Source organism: Onychomys torridus, chromosome 15 (genome assembly GCF_903995425.1).
Source record: "Onychomys torridus chromosome 15, mOncTor1.1, whole genome shotgun sequence".
Taxonomy (NCBI): Eukaryota; Metazoa; Chordata; class Mammalia; order Rodentia; family Cricetidae; genus Onychomys; species Onychomys torridus.
The window spans coordinates 61,368,867-61,391,428 of record NC_050457.1 but is presented as its reverse complement, the minus strand read 5'-3'; the positions used below and the strand labels follow the sequence as shown (position 1 = coordinate 61,391,428).

At 34.3% G+C, this 22,562-nt stretch overlaps 1 protein-coding gene across 2 annotated transcripts in view; it reads right to left on the bottom strand.

Moving 5' to 3' along the window:
• Positions 1–22,562, bottom strand: part of Cdh18 (cadherin 18) — an 827,162-nt gene that overhangs the window by 516,198 nt on the left and 288,402 nt on the right. The gene's annotated exons all lie outside the window — the stretch shown is intronic.

Here is a 22,562-nt window from a genome sequence, read left to right as displayed (position 1 = left end):
TTGGTCTATGGGCATGCTATAGGGGATTGTTATAGTGTTCAACTGATAAAAGACAGAGTCCATTTCCTGGCAAATTGTTTCTACGATATATGATGAAACTACCTAAGTATGAGCTTTAAACTTACCAAATGATCACTTCTTGGCAGTGACTGGGTCATGTAATAAGCAGAGGAGTGGGGAGCAGGACTACCCTGATTTCCTCAGTGACAGACTAACCTGTTAGTTGCTTTTGGTCAGAGTATCACACCTGTGAAGATGAAATTAGAACAGAACTTGCAGTTTTGTTGTGAGTAACCTGACTATGTGGCTTTGAATGCTTTGGAACTATTTTGTGAAAGGATTGTGAATTTCGTTGTAACTTTTAACTAGAAAAGTCACTGAGTAATCAGTAGCTTAATGAGCCATTCTGTGGGACTTGGAATACAGCAATTCTTAGAGAAGTAGCAACTTTGAAGGCATGGTTTATGAGGTATAAGGGGAAGCAAGAACTTAATTAAGAATGGCTGCTAACAGAACATCTAACAAAAGCTTGTTAGCCATCAGAAACTCACTTTCATGTTGTTGATTGAAGGAGTCCAAGAGACTCTCAAAACAATACAACCTACTGCTGTTGCCCTTGGTTACCTCCTAGATTTTGAAGTGAAGCCTGTATTGTAGAAGACATCATGTATTTTACACACAAAGGCTGTAGCCTAAAGAGGCCAATTTTGCATTTTTGAACTCTCAACACATCTTGGCTAATAGTATCTAAAAGTCATCCATGTAGTGTTGACTTGTACAATGGAGGGTTCCTGGAGTTTAGCTTAGGTTAGTCTCCTTGCAAAGGCCTCAGAGACTTGCTGAAGAAAGTTCTTGAGTAGCCATTGGTGAGGATGAAGTCTCAGCTGCAGTGGAAACCCCAGGATATTGGAGATTCCAAGACCATGAGACATCTTTCTGAGATAGTAATAAATATAAAGTGGAACTGTCCTTGGGTTACAAGAAAATCTGTACGCTGTGTAGGATGTTTTCTTTTTTGTTTTTTGTTTTTTTGGTTTTTTTTTTTTTTTTTAGAATTGAGACAATCAAGCCCATTGGACAAGAAAGGCACCATCTTAGTTAACATTAACTGTTGATTAAATACTCCCTAGCTTCACCTGGAAAGTGTTCTTAATTGAGAGATTTTTGAGTTCAGGTGGGCTTGTAATAACATCTATGCTGATATTTGGGGTAGAAGCTTATATCCCACTTTTGGTGACACCATTTGTTCATTAGTTGTTCCTGAGATTTATGAGAAAACTAGATGATCATGAGCTGGAGAACAAGGCAATGGGCAAGCTTCCCAAACAGTTTATTCTTTATTTCCTGCCATGTCTGCTCTTTTGAATATATCATGGGGATATAATATTCTGTCATTAATAACAATATAAAAACACTGCTATTATTTCAAGGAGAAATATCCTTTTAAATACAATGGATCACATGGGTTTACTATCCAAAATTAATGGTTATGAGTATCAATTATTAAAAGCTTCTTTAATGGATATTGAGCCTATACCAGGTTAGTAAGTATATTGTGGTCTGCTATTAAGATATTCGAGCAATGTTACTACAAATATACCACTGGCCACTGTCTATTGAATATTAGAATCAAATAGAAATTAAATAAAAAAAATACCCTCTGGAATAAGTAAGAAAACTTACACATAAGAATGGTATCTAATTAAGACAGTAGGAAGACATAAGCCTCACTTGGACATCCTATTCTCAATATTGGCATTATACGACCACTCTGTTGTCTGTTATATTGCACATTTGTTTACAGAGTCTAATATTGGAAATAAATTAAATTGCTTGGAGTATTGGAACACTTTCTTTGTAGACATAAAGATTAAATTTCTCTCTCATGGATACAGACTGAGTATTGCATTTGCAGCTGGTTAATCCCCATAATCTATTACCCAATCACAATTCCCACAAAAATTAAAAAGCTTGTTAAAAGGAGATAAGATATTATCTCTTCACAGAGGACTACTTCTAAGTCTCTGAAAAAAATTACTCCAGTAAAATTTCTTATAAATTAAATTGAATGTAAAAATGTGCTTAATAAAGACAAGACAGTTTTGTAGATTAATACTGAATGGGATACTAGGATGTCTTTGTCAGCTAAGCTGGAGATCTCTGGTTGCAAGGGTACGACTGTATGTAGTTGTAGCTCCCTAAGGGCTCATTAATTTTGCTTAGAGAAAAGTTTGCTTTCCACCAACTTCTGAGGAGCTAACAGTAAGGTGCACACACTATGAGTCCTATATTGAAAACAGGAGGTGAAATGTCTTAAACAGGTGTTTATAAGTAGGTATTTTACAAGTTATTTCAGCGTTTCAGATGTAAGGATGTGTTCTATAATTTTTTGATTCTCTGATTAACACATTTACTCATTCTAAGTCATTCAAAATATATATATATATATATTAGTTTCCTTCTTTAGTTTTTCTGTTATTTAAGGTTGTGAATAAGAGTGCCCTGAGAAATGTAGTTAACAAAATTGCAAAAGCAACTAAAATTTTACAAAAATAAAAATTAAATCATCTGTGAATTTGGGTGGTTTTATTTTCATTTCTAAGGGAGCACATTTATTTATGTTAATTCTAAAATAAATGAAATGTTACTGAGGAGCCACAATGGCTCCTTTTTTAGAGATCAATGGCAGCACAGGTATCCAGAGTGGTGGATTACTCATTTTGAATTATTTAATTTCACTCCTTGGGCTTTATCACTTGAATGAGTTTTAATAAAAGAATGAACATATTGAAAATGAACACCAGGAAATCTACACGTTTTCAAGAATTCCCTAGGTTTCATAGAAAGAACATCACTCATATTTATTTGTTTCTTATGTTATGAGAATATTCACTTGAAAGATTAAGCTTAGTACTGATAACAAACCTTTCTACCATTGTTGAAATAAGATTATTAATTTTTTTAATTTTATCTTAAAATAAGATTCATGAATTACACAGTAAATGGAAAAATTGCCCAAATACAACTGATATTGAAGTAAAGGATTAATGGTGTGAACTGGGACAAGCAGGACTCTTAAATCACAAGTCTCCCATTCAGACATTTTATTTCATTTATTTATTGAAAGCTAGGAACATTACTCAAATTTAATGTCTTACAACAGTGACCAGAATATACAGCTTGTTGTACAAAGTAGTCACAGCATACTTTTGGCATTATTTTCTGCTAAGAGTGACACCTATGTTGTTAAATATTTATCAGCAAGAGTATTTTCTATAATGCAAGGTGGCTTTTAGTTCACATTTATGTTTCCATTAATAATTTTCATGGACAGAATCTTCACTGTTTTGAAATAAGTATTGTTATTTTTACCTTATTAAAGCATTAAACATTTGTGAATGATGGTGAAAGACTAAAAAACAATAAATATTTATTAAAAATCATATTATTGCTTAAAATGTCACTGTTAATGCCTGTGATATCAAGACTTGATTAGACATATGTCTGTGTGGACTTTCTGAAAGTGTGCATTCAGTAAGTACTTGGCTGAGAAGATGGTGTCTGCTTTCCATTGGTTCTTTGTGCATTGCTTCTCATAAACCTGGGATCTTGCACAGCTATTTTGTACATGGAAACTTATATGAAAAGACCACTTTTCTACAGGATTATCACCAATCTGTACATTGTCACCTGAAATGTACCTCACAGCAATCCCAGTATGCATAAAGTAACTGAACAAAGTATGGATGTACAAGACATGTTTTTTGAGGTGAGATGAGAGGGTAGGGTTTGAGTGGGAGGTAGGACCAGTGTGTGTGTCCCTAGCATTCAGCATAACTTGCTTTCAGTTTTCATTATTCATTCATCATACTTACAAATAAAAAAGATAAAAGTTGTCCTTTTTATGTTCTTTTGACATGTTTTATTGGAGTGAGAACTGTATTTATGTCTTTATATCGTCTTTATTTAATTTCCTATAACCACTTTTCTATGGAATATATACAGATGTGTTTTTAGGGCACATAGCTGTTTCATCATTATCTCTGTTCACTTTTTTCAAGTGTATAGGAGAACTTTCAACTTTCAATTTTTAGAATATTCTGCAGCAATGAATCTTCAAGGCTTAGAGTAGAAAATATATTAAAATACAATTCATATATTAATTTGAAAGATTTTTCTTTTTTATATCTAATTCTTTATATTGGGTAAGATGACTTTCCTTAGCCCACCAAAAAAAAAAAAAAAAGAAGAAGACAAAAACTGGTATTTTATTCAGTGCCTTCTTACATTGAAGTTGTAGTCATTGGACATATCAAAAGTATTTAGAAATTTCACCACAAGGCTTCACACCTAGAAGAAGCACTACAAGCTTATAAAAATGGAAGCGAATTTCCTCAGGTCAAGCTTTCCAATGCCTACACGACAAGCAGCTGGTCACACTTTGCTGCTATTAATATACTTCTTTCTGACTTTAAATTATTGTACCTCATAACTCCTTATTTTCATGAGAAGTCATTGATACAATCACAGTGTCAGTTTTCTTTCATTTTTTAGTATTTTTAGTAGCTTTCAGCAGAAGGATAGTAATGCTGAATAGTTCATCATCATGCTAGAGGCAGACTGATACATCATCATTTGAAAAGTTATTCAATTTTTTCAATTTTTAAATAATTAGAATCCCATTAAAGACAGATATAATCCATCCAGGTATATATCAATTTATTATGATGATTTTTATCTCATTGTTTCATCACGCAATTTTTATATTTTAATAGTAATACCAGATTTCATCTTTGTTTTATACTATACATTTGTAAACATTAAAACTATGGAGATATACTTCCATTGCTGTAATTGACTTACAATGCTTAAGAATATTAAAAGTATCTAACATAATATCCCATTCATGTTAAAATTTCTTCATGATCTGTAAATGATATTTTAATTCAGTGCTTGTTCAAATTAGTATCTATATCTCTGCAAGTATATGCTATGTCTCTAGAGTCATTTTAATCTCTAATTGATTTTACTCAATATTCTTGTTAAGTAATAGGTAACATTTTTCTATTGAAAGTTTGTAATTCTTGTCCACATACTTTTAGGCATCTTTAAATGTGTTTGTATCTGTTACTATAAAGGCTAACACTATGATGCTTCAATGCTTTTCTTAGATGAATCTCTTCTTTGAGTGTTCCTGAGATGATGAGCTGTCATTTTGGTGACGACAATTAATAGTGAGTAAAGAATGAAAAAAGTGAAGTACATGGCTGAAAAGTACAACATCAAATGGAAGAAAGAAAATAAGAAACCAAAAATTAGTGGCTGAAGTTCTCTAAATGTATTACTTTGCCAATATGCACTATAGCAAGACACATATGTAAAAGTGTGTTTTCCCATACCACACACCAATCTCATTTGTAATTTAAAGCATTATGCTAACAAGTGTGAAGCTTACCAAATTTGTATCTCTGAGACATCAGTAGTGGTTATTCCTTTTAATTTTTTAGGAAATTTATATAGTATACAAAGAATATTCACTGATGGTCCCAAGATCTTTTTTATAGTAATTAATTCATATATTTCTACATATCCTATTTAGGCATTGAGCTCAGAAAATGATTCCCTCAGGCACTCAAATGTTGGCCTAGAGTTGTAGGTCATCATGCTTGTGCAATGTTATCATTTATTGAATGAAAGTAAGATGTTCACAAACGTAAATCAACAACGCAATGTTGTAATAAGTGTCAGATTTCTGTTAATATTTTAAATGTTAATGAATTTAAAGAGGACTATACAAATACTTGGTGGTTTTATAGGACCTAAAAGTATTAACCATTCCTTGCAAAGTAGAAAAGATATGCATTTTAGTTGAAACAAAAAAGGTTTTGAATATGTGTTATTGAATAATATCATGTTCCTCCAATGTTCACTAACATGATAACTTTTACATTTTCCTCTTTCAGTATACTTGTTTCTAGTGGAAAAATATATTTAGAGTTGATTAAATAAGTTAAATAATAACAGAGTCATTCCTAAAGAATACAGCAATAATTCACAATTTATTCCTAACGTGATTTTCTCATATATTTAAGAAAATTATTTCAGAACCAGACGAACTCAAATGATTCACCTATTTCATAAAATATGATCTCCTCAAGGTTGAACTAATATATAAGAGCAATATTGCCATAAGCTTATTTTGTTATTGGTTTCAGGGACACAACCTCAGCTCCACTTCTCTCAGTCTGCTTCCCTCCACCCGTCTCTGAGCAATTACAGCAAAATGAGCATCATGAGTAATTCATTTGTAAATTGCCTCTATCTGTATCTTGTGAACCAAATATAATATGAAAAATAAAGAGTTTTTCAGATAATTTAAATCTGTACTTAGACAAGAAGGTTTACTAGAAAAAATTGTGTTAGAAAAATAACAAGGAAATGAAAACACTGAAATTATAAGTTATTATTAGAAATGGTATTACTTTTCTCCTTGATATGAGAAAATATGACATGATATCGAATGAGAAGAAACATTTATTTTGTCTTAACACTTCAAGGGAATAAAATCCATAGTTAGGAAGGCATGGCACCACGGACATAAGGGAACTGGACATACTACTTCAACTGTCAAGTTTTTGGGAGGGGTGGATACTGGTTCAGGTAATGCTAAACATGCTTTCTGCTAAGTCTCTTGAAGATCCCTGGCAATGAGATGAGGATGTCCCCATTAAAGGTGTGTCTTCATTCTTCAATTAAATCTTCCTAGGCAGTTCTTACAAATACAACCACAGATTTGTGTCTATGTAATCTAAATCAAGTTGACAAAATTCTAAATCAAGTTGACGAGAAGAGGAAATTTACAACGGGAATTTATTTAGTTACAGATATGTCTGGGTAAGCAATCATGGAACTTTACCACTGCTATACCCAAAGATGGAGGTTAAAGAAGTGATAATAAGACATTCCTTTGAGTGGAAGCAGCACATCAAAGGACACCACCTTAAAGGACAACCATGAGGCCCTGTGAAGAAGGTACTGAGCTTTTTTCACTGTATTGTCTGATTATCTCTGACCAGAGCACCAACTGTGGTAGCCCAACAAAATGCACAGCAAGGATACAATGTACAGATAGTTTAGTTCTGTCGATTAGAAAGCTGAATTTAAGATAGTGGAGTGCAAAAATGCAAGGACCAAGAATAAAGTGACACAAAATAAAAGACTTTTCAAAAGAAGGAAGACAGGCATGAATGAATGAATGAATGAATGAATGAATGAATGAAGAGTTCTTCAAAGGATATATAAACTGCTACATATTTTCTTTTCTGTTCTCTTTACTTGCTGGTGAGGTCATTTCCATGTTTAAATAGTAATAGTGAAATTGCTTCACTATCCAAGCAATTTTCCCATAAAATTGCTAATTTAGGATATTATTTTCACTAGTGCTTGTCAATGAAATTAGGATGTTTAAAATTAGAAGTCAATGATGCATTTTTACCTACATATAAATAGTACTGAACTTCATTTTGGCTGGGCCTGTCAATGCTGCTTCAACTTGCCTAACTTCAATATCGCTAGCACATTTTAAAGTAGATATAATAGTTACTCTTGGAACAAGTTTTGAGATGAGCAAGGATATGAATAAAGTTGTTTGTGTGCAATGCTGAAAATTTCATCCATTGTTTAACAGTGTGTTGTTTTACTTGAGAAAATTATGCTTTCATATACATAGTACCATTTATCTGTGAGAGGACGATGTAATATCACTTCTGTGTGTATAAGTCAAATATTTGCAAAATAGTCAGTTGCAAGACCTACAATAAAGTGCGAAGTCGTTCATTGTGCACAAATACACTTCATTAGTTAACATTGCTACATAACTTTCTTAATGCAGTTACAAATAGAAAGACATTTGAGATGCAAGTTTTAAATGATGGAGTTATTAAATAACATGAAAGCCTATTGAAATGCCTAGTAAATATTTCCAAATCAACATTAATTAGGATAATATTCTGGTAATTGGATCAAAAATTTCTGTAACCTGTATTTTAGTGAATGAAATAGCTTTTCAAGTAGCAGTAATTACCATTATCTTTCAGACCTCATCTTGATGCTACTTTCTACATTGAATCATGTAAATAAAATAGATCTAAATGATACTCTATGCATCCCAAATATTTTGGGAATGATAAATCGAGTTCTACAAAATGGAAAATCACTTTGAAGAAAAATATGAAACAAGCGTTTCAAAAGTAACAAAGAAGGCTGTGAATTTAAATAATCCTTAATCTTCATCAATAATTATCTACTGAATAATATTTATTTACATATCCAATCTCTGACCATCTCCACTTCAGTTAACTTTGAAGAAAGCACATAATGATATGATTTATGTGGGGACATTTATCATGTATCTTAAGGTTATTTAGAAATGGGGTTTATTTATATTTTATGTGCTTCAGCAGCCTGAATCACCACCAAATAGCACAGTACAGACCAGCTAGTTAATGCCACTTCTCTGAAGGAAGCATGATTGCACCTTCTGCTTCTGAGTTTAATAGACTTAACTCCAATTGTACCTAAAACAATACATATATTACTCTGGTTTATTAGGAACCTTAATAGACTTTAAGTCAAGTTATTTCACTGTAAATTCAGTGGTGGGAATTCTTCATTTGTGAAGAACACACATGTTCTTTATCCAACATGTGGTTTCAAGGATATGCCTGGTATGTTTCTTTACATAAATTCATTTGGATTTTAATGTTCCCATGTTGTTTCTATAGCATGTATATAATTTTCATTAGCTAGACTTTATACATAAACTAAAATTCATTTTAATAATCTATTTTCCCTTCTTCAATAATATAATTTCTAATCTTTTGTAACTGAGATTTCTGATGTTATTACATATCATTTGTCATTTTCCTCATTTCTTTTAGCTCATTTTAACATTTTAGTTCACATTTCTCACTATGAAGTAGACATGGATTTCGAATGTGATTCTTCAACTGTAGGGAGTTTACAGTTTACAGATTATGTATCTTTTTATTCTCTATGATTTCAAAGGTAGATCAACAGTTCGATTTTCATGGCTCATAATAAAGGAAATCATGTTGTTTTTTCCTCTTCTTTTCACCAACACGAAGACAGTAGGATCCAGCTTCCTGAGGCCCACCTCCTTATGGCTGCTCTTGCTCTCATTTTTCTCAATATCCTATCCAGCTCATTAAGATTCTCCTCATGCATTTGACTGGGGAGAACATGTTGGTTTATGAGTCTCCAGGGTTCATAATCCAGAAACTTGGACAGCTTCCGTGCTGTTGACCTTCCTGTATCCTGTTGCATGTATTTGGTAATTGGGGTCTTTAATTTCAACTAATTCCCATGATGGCCAATTTCAGAGCCATCATCAGGCTGGTTGATGAGCTTTTCCCCTGTACACAATTGATGGTTCTCAGTGCTTTGCTTTCACGGGGCCTTCACATAGCTAGCTACCTCTAATAACATTTTTGATACGTCTTATAGATATTAATTTTTAACTCATTTTATTACAGAAGAGAATGACTTGTCACCTAGTATTGTGGCAGTGTTGTTTTGTTTACTGTCAAGTTTGCTTTTCCTGTCTTCCAAATTGCTTTTCTTAAATAAAAACTTCTGTAAATAAATAATATTTACAAATAGCAAGGAACTATTCCTGAAGTAGTTTTGGAAATATTATTTAATCATTTCTAAAGGCACATTGCAATATCTCAGGTGTTTACAAATGAATTATTATAGTATACAATAATGTGCTAATTGGGTCCACTCAGTCCTAGGGTCAGCATACAGGACTTCAGCTGAATAATGTGCCAATAAGTAAAATATTGCAAGACACTCTCAAGGCTGTTTCAAGTTCCAACGGGGACATAATCATAAACACAAAACTCATTGGTAAATAAAGAAACATAGCTAAATCATTCATTCTGTTTATGTATCATACATGTTGACAGAGTAATAGAGTCTTAAAGAATTTAGACAAAGGAAACTATTCAGAGTCAATTTTTATTTTAGAAAGGCATTAATCTATTTATAAAATAGCTAATTCTATTATTTAACAAGAACGTGAACATATGATGAAAGTACAGACAGAAATTAAAACAAGTAGCAATCTGAGTTTTGCATTTAAGGACTTTTTCATTCTGCATTCATATATACTTTGTTGTATGTTTTTTTTTTTTTTTATGAATTTCTGTGATGGCCATGCCTCTGCCTCATGTATTAAACAAATTTTAACTTTCAATATTTTAGAAATCATGAAGCTTCAGGTTAGCAGTGATTTTTTCCCCCTCCTACTTAAACAATTTGTTATCTTTCTTTTTTCAAAGACAGGTTTTCCCTGTGTAGTCTTGGTTGTCCTGAAACTTGTTTTATAGAACACACTGGCCTCAAACTCACAGATCTACATGCCTCTGCTTCCAATGTGCTAAGATTAAAGGTGTGCACCACCACAGCCTAACTTATGTCCATTCTTATGTGGACACAATATGCTGCAATTTATAAGAATATTCAAGGATGAATTTGGTCATAGCATGAGAAGGATGAAATAAAAATTAAAGGAATGGGAACAGAAATTGGTAGAGAAAATGGAGAGAGAGAGGAGAATGAGAAACAGAAGGAGAAGAAGAGGAAGAGGAGAAGGAGCAAGGGTATAATGTAAAAGATGAGTACAAGAAAAATATGAAAAATATGCTCTGGTGCTACAGCACAAGATTGTAGCACTATGCATACTGGCTAACAGAATGAAGCCTAAGGAATTATGTCAATAATACACAATAGAAAGTTGTCTAGTCATCAAGAAAAATGAAATTATGACATTGCAGTGAGATGTATGGTACTGAGATAATAATATTTCCTATCTTTTGTAGTTTCAAAGTTTTATATGTGGCAAAAAAATGAAAAAAATGTCTAGGGAAACAAAGGAATCTAATGAGAGGTTTGAAGGGAAAGAATGTGGAGTTAATGCAAAGGGGGAATAAGGTAGAATGCAGACCTTATCATAGAGTTGTGTGAAATGTCTACATGGAATTTAGAGTTAAGCATAATGAATGCACAGAATGAAATATATACATATCTATTTGTAAGTGAATATAAAGTAGCTAGGTTAGTGATCACAAACCATTTGGGGGCTTCTAGTGCTTTACAATTGCCTTTACATTGATGCATTATGAGGAAATTTTGTTTATCACTTGATTTTGATGGTTTCAGAATGCATGTCCCTCTGTTTCATGCCTCTGCCCCCTTTCTCCCACCATGCTAGTTACCTGGATAGTTCAAGGTGAACCTTGAAGTTTTATGATGAGCATACAATTTCTACAGCACAAGTTATTAATATAAAGTCCTCAAGGACTATCCAAGATTGGGGAAATATATAGTAATGGCCTTAAGTTAGTGAGGTTTGGAAGTTATTTTGTTTAAACAATTAGTCTGACCAATTTAAGTAGTTTTCAAAATAGGCAACTTTACTAATAATTCCTTATATTTAATGAAGAAAATTTTCATTGACTTCATCCCTTCATTTTAATCAACATTGCTCTTTCATTGACCATCCTAATTAGCTTTTTTTTTTTATTTGGGGGGGGTGATCATTGTTGATTGTAAGGATTTGCTAGTCTAATTAAACAGAAATAATATATCATTAGGTGCTGTTGCCTCTATAGAAATTTCATGAATCGCTCCTTTTTGTTTTTAACACACCTCTCTTGTTTTATCCTGGTCTTCAAAGGTTGTATGTAGTGAGTAACTGTTCCAGATTTGACCTGGAAGTACTACCCCAATGAGGCTTCCCTTAACTGTCACACCTACCCTCCCTGGAGGTGGATCTGAGAGGGGAGTGCTTAAGCCCCAAGATCTGGATGTGCCGGCTCTCTTGGTTCCTGGTGATCCAGGATGCTGGATGGTAAACCAAGCAGAGTTCTCCAGAGAACACTGCTGGACTGCATTTCACCTCTCCCAGGTCCTGTAAACTATCCCTTTACTTGTTGTAAGCTACCCCAAAATAAACCTCCTTTTTAGCTATGTAGACTTGCCTTAATAAATCCTCCAATAGTCATGTACAACATACTATGAGCTTCACAAAAACTCTCTCTATATATACTTTCAAGAGTGTAATGGGAGAAAGTTGGATTGGAAAAAACAACTGTCCTGAAAAGTCGTACCACTTTTCAGTGAGGGAGCTGCTCCCTGTCCAGAAAGTTAAGCATGAGTGCAATTTCCTTTCTTTCCTTGGCTTGGAAACCTAAACAAAGTCCCTGTGGCCCAAATACTACTGTAATTCTTAAAAGGATTTACATTATAGGATTTCCATCCTTTCTGAATTGTCAGCTACAGATCTGGGGATTTCTTGCCATCCAGGATCACAAAGATCTCTGCTTGTTAGGGTTTCTATTGCTGTGAAGAGACATTGTAATCACCACAACACTTATAAAGGAAAACATTTAACAGAGATGGCATCTTACAGTTCAGAGGTTCAGTCCATGATCATCACGGTGGGGAGCATGGCAATGTGTAGGCAGACATGGTGCTGGAGCTCAGAGTACTACATCTTGCAGGTAACAGGAAGTGTACTATCTCACTGGGTGTATTTTGATCATACAAGACCCCTCAAAGCCTGTCCCCACAATGGCACAATTCCTCCAATGAGAACATACTTACAAACATACCATGCCAACAAAACCACATCTCCTAATAGTACCACTCCCTTTGGGGGCATTCTCTTTCAAATCACTACATGATCCCAATCAGTCCCTCCAAACCCTTGCTTCTGAGAGCCAAGACTCAATCTCCATCCTCTTGTGTCCCTGGCATTATTTCCCTTTCCTCTACTATAAGATTGAAGATAAACTAACTAGGCCTTTTTAAGTTCTAATTAAAACAGGCAGAGGGGGAAAAACATTTAAATACCTAGAGCAGGTGTGAGACAAAACCTTTTTTCAATAATTAGTGTAAATAGACTTTCTCCATTTTTTTCTAAGTAATAAGTGTCCTGCTTTTCTCACACAGCAGGTGGCAAATGGCTACTGGGAAATTTGTAACAGCAGGGTGTGCAGGCAATAATAATATCTTCCTCTGCTTTGTGATTCCCATTCCCAAAGCATTTCTATATGGATTTGAGTCGCAGCATAACTAGAGGGCTGATAGAGCATACACTGTCACTCTTCACAGATGAGAAGATACAGTGCAGAGAGAAAGTAAGTGTCAGAACAGAAATTCAACCAGGGCCTTTGGAAAATGAATAGGCCATTTTTGCAATTTCATGGTTCTGTTTGGACATGGCGCTGTGCTAATGAAATCTTTCAGGAAGAAATTGATCATCCACAAAAACAGAATGGACAAGACAGATGTAGCAGGTATATGCTCCAGGAGCTGGCATTGTCTAAATTTAAACACAGAGTTACATGGAACATAGGGCTTGGTGCGTAGGAGGTAGTTACAAAGAGATACTTGATGTATGCATTTGTAAAGGAAATCTGCATTTCAGCAAATATTCCAATGAAAAATAAATGGTGTTAACAGTAGCATAGGAAGTAATCTACATCTACAATGCACCTGCTAAGTATAAAGAAACTCGCAATAATTTTAGAAATTTCTGAAAATGATTGGCAAGAAAACTGTACTAACTCACTTCAGCAGTGTTTATGAAAGTGAGATCAAGATTAAATTCTATCATATTACATTTTAAATTTGTATTTACTTTTTGAAATTTTTATGAGTATTGTACTATATTTACATAACCATCACCCCTCACTCTCACCATTTTTATGCTCTTTACTCCCTCTCAAACTATTGATCTCTCCTTTAAGTATTGCAATTATGCAACACATAGGCAAATATGTGTAGATACAAAACAGCCTTTTGGATCCATTTAGTGTCGCTAAAGTGTGTATGTGTTTAAGGTTATTCCAAATGGAAAAAAACAAACAAACAACAACAACAAAAAACCTGACTGTGTGGTGCCCAGCTCCAACTGATATTTCTATATTGGAATCCCTATACCTGTGGAATTAGGAATGTTAAAAAAGAAAGAGTAGAAAGATGTAAGAGCCAGGGTACCAGGATGTCTGCTGTGAGAGAGTGTCTTCCCAATATGAGAGGGAAGCTACATCTATGGGAACTCAAAAACATAGGTGTCTAAACAATGAAATAGTGGTGAGGCCAGTTGACATGCCAATGTGGATGAGGGAAATCTCACAAGGCCTTACCACTAGATCATGAGCTACAAACAATTAATTGCTAGAATGCTCAATTGCTGGAGTGGTGTGGTGTTCTCCAGAACTAAACGCCCTGGTAGATTATCCAATTTAAGTGGTCAACAAAATACACATACAATATTAAATAATAATCTTAATATTCACAAGAAAACCCAACAGCAGTTCTAAGAACAATGAAAGGAAACCAAATGACAATATTTTTGAAAGTTTAATATGATTAAATTGTGAATTTACTACATATGAGGTATGAAGACCTTAGGAATGAAAAAACAGAAAGGGATTTCAATTTTTAAATTCTTTTATTTAGTTGGATTTGCTCTGGGAAAGACCTACCTTCCCTCTTGGAAAAGTAATTACTTGCCCATAGTTCTTTATATATGGCTGTGACCCTATAGAGTCCCCTGCTTCTGTGTTAACATGTGCATTGACGTTGTCATTGTTTGGGTCTTGTTTAGGCAACAATTACTAGGCTGCAGATTGCAGAGCACTTTCTGACAATATGGAAGCTAGACTGCAGGGAGAAGGCTTTTCTTTTATTTAGATCATTGATCCCCTGTGTCCTAATAAGTGGAGTCTTCAGTAATAGGAACTAATCTCCAACCTCTATGAGGCGACCAAGGGCAACATCAATAACTTAAATTATCTGGGAGTTACTTGGACTACAATGACCAACAACTGACACCAAGATTTCTCATGTCTGACATAGGGTGTTTCTTTGAGAGAATGGGGCTCTTGTGGGGAATATTGTTAGCTCAAGCCGAGTAACTTCATTAAAGATTATTTATGCATAAGTATGTGTTTAGGTAAATATAAAATAATGTTTCCTTGACAATTTATCAAACAACTTAATTGTTACTTTTTTTTTTTAATTCTTCCTCCTTCTCCTAATGTTTTGACTCCTTCCCTCTCAGTTACAGCCTCCTCCCTGGTTTTCCCACGGCCATCTTCATATCATCTGTCTCCTGTTATTTCCCTCAAGTGCAACCCCTGTGTTTTCTTTATACTTTTCTGATTCCTGTGGTTACTCCATGCTGTGTGCTCACCTCTGAGGAATAAAGCTAGGATCCAAAATTGAGAGAGAATATATGGGATTTGTCTTTCTGGGTCCATGCTACCTGACTCAATATACTCCTTTCTAGTTGCACCTGCTTATCTGAAAATTCCATGATTTATTTTTCTTGACAGATAATAATATGAAATTATGTATATGTACTTATGATCATTATCCATTCATTGTTGATGGATATTTAGGTTGCTTCCATATACTAGCTATTATGAAAAAGGTGGTAATGAAGTGTTGAACAAGTGTATTTAGAGTAGGATGTTCAGTTCTTGGGCTATATGGCCAGGAACAATAGAGCTGAGTTATATGGGAGATTTATTTTTTGTCTTTGTGAGCGGTCTTCATACTGATTTCTAGAGGAACTGCACTAGTTTGCATTCTGAGAAACAGAGAATAAGTATTCCCCATTCCACATACCATCACCAGCATCTGTTGTCAGTCATTCGGTTGATTTTAGCAACTCTAAGTATAATGAGATGGAGTTTCAAAGTTGCTTTAATTATCATTTTCCTAATTCCTAAGGATCATGAACACTTTTTGAAGTATTGGTCAATATTACTTCTTCTATTTAGAACAGTGTCCTGGTCCCTATCACCTTTATAAATTTTGTCATTAATTTTCTTGGCTTTTTTTTCTTTGTATATTCTGGATATATTTCTCAGTCCCTCTGTGGCTTTCTTCTTAACTTGATTGTTTTCTTAGCCATACAGGAACATATAAGTATTTTAGGGTCCTATTGTCAATGATCAGCCTTAATTACTATTGTGGAGTCATACCTAGATATTCCTTCCTACACTTCCATTCAGTAGGGTACTGCCTATATTTCTTCTAGCGGTTTTACCATTTCAGGTTTCAAATTTGACATCTGTGATCCACCTGGAGTGAATATTTTTGCAGTGTAATAGATATGGGTCTACAATAATTATTGCACATGTGAAATGTAGTTTCTAGCAACATTTGTTGAAGATGCTGTATTTCTTCCCTGTTTGCATTTTTCCTCTTTGTCAAATACCAAATGCGTAAAGTTGCACCCTCATGTTGTGTCTCCTATTTTATTCCAAAACGGGTTGGATAAAAATCCAACATATTGTAGACCAAAAAAAAAAAAAAAAAAAACTAACATATTTATTTTCGTGAGGAAAGTACGAGAAAAGGTAGGATTAGAGGGAACACATCTCAACATAATTCAACCTCTATGTAACAAACTCACAGGCAACATTTTACTAAGTAGAGAAAACTTGAAGCAATCTCATTAAAACCATGAATGAAACAGGCTGTGATCTATTTCTATCCCCTTTCCATAGAGCGCTAGAAGAATTGGCTAGAGCAATAAAGCAAGAAAGGGAAATGAATGGATAGACAAAGAAAAATGAGTCAACTTTTCATATTTGCAGATGAGATGATATTATATATGAGCATCAAAAATTCCACCAGAAAACTTCTAGAACCAATTAACAAATCAACAAAGTGGAAGGATATAAAAATCAACCTACAAAAATTAACCTTTCTACACATCATCAACAAACATGCTAAGAAAGAGATTATACACTCCCATTTATAATACTATAAAAGACAAGAAAAATATCTTGGAATCAACGTAAGTAAGGAAATGAAAGTCCTCTACAATGAAATTTTCAAATCTCTGAAGAATTAAAAAAATTAAAAACAACCTTTTTAGGAACTACTCTAATTAATATTTTGAAAATAAACATCTTCCTAAAAGCAATTTACAGAATTGACTCAATATAACTAAAATACCTACACATTCTTCATGGAAATAAAAAAATATTCTAAACTCACAGGAAGTCAGACTAATACTTGACTGGCCAAATCAACCTCAAGAAAGCACAGTACTGGACAGATTGAGATGAAGCAGCCAGAGGCCTCAGGAGACACCAATGACCAACCTGTCTTGGAGTATCTTTAGAATTGAGAAAACAGCTGGGTGGTGGTGGCACACGCCTTTAATCCCAGCACTCGGGAGGCAGAGCCAGGTAGATCTCTGTGAGTTCGAGGCCAGCCTGGGCTACAGAGTGAATTCCAGGAAAGGCACAAAGCTACACAGAGAAACTCTGTCTTGAAAAAAAAAAATACTTAAAAAAGAAAAAAATTGTGATACACGAGACACTCAATTGTCACATGTCACCATGACAGCAGGAAAATAAAGACACTTAGACTAACGGGATGCTATGCTGTGGGGGGACCACGGCTATGGAGCCACGTTGCCACAGCAACCCCAAATTTTCTCATAATTCTCAACTGAAACAACAGAAAAAGAGCACACTCAGATTAATTGATTTCTGTTTGCTTTTCTCAATTAATGCCAGCCTTAATTTTTTTCTGGCAGTTAAAATAATACCATATACAGAGTGCTCAAACATAATGCAAACATGGAACAGTCAGGTTTAGGTGCTGTTACACAGTTGTGTTGTTGCTACTGATAAGCACCAATATCTACTTAGCCGTCAAAATAGCATTGATTCACATGCACAGACCCCTGAAAAGTCTGCTCATAAATTTCATTTCTAAGTAAGTTTTATGTAGAATTAATATAATAATTTAGTTAAAATATGTGGCTATATTAAACAGACAATTATGTAGATAGTTTAATATTAACATTATTAATACTTTGACAAAATGATGCCTTGTATTTATCATTTAATTTATTTCATCTTAATTCTGTGAAGACTTGTCAAAGACAACTTGTAAATAGTGTAGAAAAGTGAAATATGAGAAAAAAGAAGAAATGGTGAGAACAAAGCATTGCTCTGTGTGTGTGTGCATGTGTTATGTGTGTGGTTTGGTGTGTGCATGTGTGTATGATAGGGTGTGTGTATATGTGTGTTTATGTGGTATGATGTGTATGTGTCTGTGTGTATGTGTGGTGTGACTGGTGTGGTGCATGTGAGTGTGTGTGTGGGTGTGGGTGTGTGTGGTGTGATGTATGATGTGATGTGGTGTGGTGTATGTGTGTGTGGTATGTGATATATGTGTGTGTGTGGTGTGATGGGTTGTGTGTGTGTGTGTGTGTGGTATGATGTGTGTTGCAGTGTGTGTGTATGATAGTGTATGTATTTTGTGAGGTGATGTATTGTATGATAGTGTATGTGTATTGTGAGGTGATTTATTGTATGATAGTGTATGTGTATTGTGAGGTGATGTATTGTATGTGAATGTATGTGTTTTTCTGTGCAGGTACAACTATGAGTAAATGAATTGGAACTCCAGTGGTCCATACTACATACTTTCCTCATGTGTGAGTCACTTTATCTTAGGACTGTCTCTCACTAAACCTGGAGCCTACTGAGACAGCTAGATCATGCTAACAAGCAAGACCCATAAATTTATCTTCCTACTGCTGGGATTACAAGTATTTCCAGTTTATGATTGATTTTAAAATGCTATCATGTGATATCTGTGATAGTATTAATATCTTGTCTAGTTTCAAAATCTTGCTTATTTTAAACATAGTACCACATTTATACAGATTCATTTGCATAGATATTCTTTTCAACCAGACTTTTGGTTCTTGTATCCAAAGAAATATTAGTACTATTACTCATGCACTTAATTTCATCTCTGTAACTATTTAGCAAATAGATGGCCAACTAAAACTATAAGCTGTATGATTCATTCCACATTAGACATATGGTTGTTTTGAGTAATATTGATTTTCTTTATAAATCTCCTTCATAATATATGATATAAATGATCATTATGAGATACAGTAAAAATGACACTAAGATATATAAACTTAGTACCAAATATTTTCTTCCTTTAGTGACATTTGGCAACAGAAGTTGCTTTAATTTAGTAAGCCAAAATTAACTGAAATAAAAATCCCAGAATTCATGAAATGCTCTCAAATGTACTAGCTTTCAAACTTATTCTAACTTACAGGAAAACTCATGAAATGTATGAATCTTTACATTATGCAGACATAAAATTTACTTTTATAAATTTAGGTTTAATGAAGTCGCTTCAGTGAACAAGCATAAACAGCTAAAACAAAGAACATGCTTATTATGACTTCATCTTTAGCTTCTCTCTAGATCGTCGGCATTTATGCTTCATCTACAAAACCTCCCTGCTGTGAAAGAAGAAATGAAATGCCCCTTATCTTCTCAGAAGCTTACTTATGCAACAGAGTTGTGTAATCTTTCCTATTTTATGTTCCTGTATTTTCTCCATTGTCTATCTACAGTCAAATACTGTCTTTTAACCTAAGATAAAAATACTAAAAGCTGAAACAGTCTTCCTGCCTGGACATAGTTTCTGTTCCTGTCATAACAGATAGTAAAAAACACTGAAATTTTTGTATCCTGCATCTTGTATTCTGTTAAGCAACATTTCTATACTTATAAAGAAAATATTTTTATGTTTCAGCTTACACACACACACACACACACACACACACACACATACATTTGTGCGTGTACAACTACAACAAGCATTATGTGCATCTGATGTGTTATTAGCTACTTGGTTTGTTGATTTTTTCATTTGCATCTTTTCATGGTTGAAGGCAATCAGTGAAATCAGTTTATTCTCTTTCAAAAGCACATTATTAGGCAAGCTCTTTGAGTGGAAATGGATGCTCTAGTGTAGCACAAATATTAAAAGGTCTTATTAATAAAAACAAACCCAGGGCCAGGTATTGCAGTGAATGTTGGAAGATCAGAGAAACAGAACAGGCTACAGCTAACGTCACCTGGCCAACTTCTCAGCCGATCCTGTTTCCTCAAACTGGAAGCCTCTGAGTCCTCCTCCAGAATGAATCTCAGCTGAACTGCTGAAAGCACAAGAGCTTAACCAGACTCTAGTTCCTGGTCCTCACAGCTTATATACCTGTTTCCTGCCATCACTTCCTGGGATTAAAGGTGTGTGTCACCATACCTGCCTGTTTCCAGTGTGACTTTGAACTCACAGAGACTAGGAAGGATCTCTGCCTCCTGTAGCTGGAGAGTTTTCTCCTGATCCGACCATTCCAGGCAGTCTGACAGCCCTCTTATAAAATAAACATGCAGGTGCTTATATTATTTCAACTGCTTGGTCTAATGACTCAGGCTTCTTGTTAGCTGTTCTTATATCTTAAATTAACCCATTTATATTAGTCTATAAGTTGCCACGTGGCTCGTGGCTTACCAATTCCTTCCATCTTTATTGTCATAGTGGTGGCTCTCAGCTCTCTCTGCCTCAGCCTTTCACTTCCCCCAATTCTCTTCTCTTTGTCCTGACTATACTTTTTGTTTGGCTACTGGCCAATCAGTGTTTTATTTATTACCCAATCAGAGCAAAACACGTAACATACAGAACATCCCACAGCAGCCTCCAGAATGCTAGGATTAAAGGTGTGTGTGCTACTATTTACTGACCTTTATGTCTATCTAGTGGCTGTTCTGTTCTCTGACACCAGATAAGTTCTTTAAGGTGCACAATACATTGGGTAACACAATATCACCACACTCTTGTACATGAGCTCTTCCATGGAGTTCTGTGTTTGTCATACAAATTGTGATCTCCTATGATCTACTTGTGCTTTCTGTCATTCAATGATTTTATGAAGAAATAATTTCCTTTTATGAAACAAAAGATCTAGTTTTGAACTTCAGGTTCCTTCTAGATCCCAACTTCACTGTTGTTAAAGATACTGATTGAATTTGCTAGCATAATTGCACATATTTGAACCCATAACTCATATATTTACTGGGTTTCCATCTCACCTATCATCTGTCTGTCTGTCTGTCTATCATCTAGCTAGCTATCATCTTCCTATCTATTTATCTGTCAGCTACATATCTATCTATTTAGCCATTTATATATCATCTATCTTATTCTTGGTAAATATTAATTAAGCTTTTCTAAATTATTTTATTCATACTTCACATCTAATTCTATAGATAATTATGTTATTTTCAAAGAGAGCTGGATGAATTCATAGAGGACTGGGTGAATGCTTTCCACCATTCCTATTGGGGCATTCTTATCAATTATTTCATCTTTGGGATGCAAGATTGTCAAAACATTGTAAGTGGTCAATTTACCTTTGATATGAAGACCCTATGTATTTACAATATAGTACTCATACTCATTTTCTTGAAATCTGGGAAATATCAAGCTAGTCCTCTGCTCAAACATTCCTTTGTTTCTTCTAATAAAATCCAGTTTGTATTATGACAGCAAAACACAACACACCTTGACATCTTAACCTCTTTTAATTCTTTAACACTATTCTTGCCCTTCACTCAACATTTTTTTCAGTCATTCTGGAGTGCCTCCAAGCACCAAATGGTGACATTCTTGTCTGACAGTCATTATTTAGCCATCTCTTCTTTAAGTGGATTCTGAGTTTCCCTTTTAAATTGCATAAGATTGTACATGAATATTACTTTATAGAACAAGGTTCATTTATAAGGTTAAGCAAGATGTATGCCCCACCCTCTTCCTTTCTTTATGTTTTTCTTTGTAAATATGTTAAATGCACACATATACTTTCAGCTACCATCCTATTGTCCTCTAGTGTGAAGATTCATTGTAGTAATAGGCGAGTCTTTGTTGTTCTATATTATACTCAGTTCTTAAACTTGTACCTAATGTGCTCTGGGCATGTAACACATGCTTGTTGAAGAACAACAAGTACTGAGCTGATAAGAAAAGAAGGAAGAGTATGAGGAGAAAAACAGAAGGGGCCATACAACGACAGTGATATTTCATCTGAAACCAAAATAAAAGGCAAGAAATAACACAGTAAGAAAATGTCATTATTATTCACACAAATTGCACCCCATTAGTGGAATAAAAAAGAAAACCATTGTATGGTAGACAATATTTACAAATAATATGTTAGCAGAAGTGGGGACATAGCACATTTGCGAATGTTTTCCACATTCCATCCCTAGCAACCCAGTAAGTTACAAAATTATTAATAATAAAAGTAACTACTATAATTTAATAGTAACCAAAAATGTAGGTCAACAACAAAGGTAAGGAGTTGAAAACATATTCATGCAAATATATTGAAGTGGCCAATAAGTATATGAAAAATGCTTAATATTACCAATAAATAGGAAAATAAAAATCAAAACTGTAGGGTGATAATATATTACTTGTGTTAATCTAACTGTCAGAAAAAAATGAAAATGAATGTTGAGAAGATGACTTGATTTCCCCGCTTAGAATGCATAAAATACATCCACTGTGAAAGATAATATTCTAAACATGCAAGAAATGGCACTCACATATATAGGTAGCAA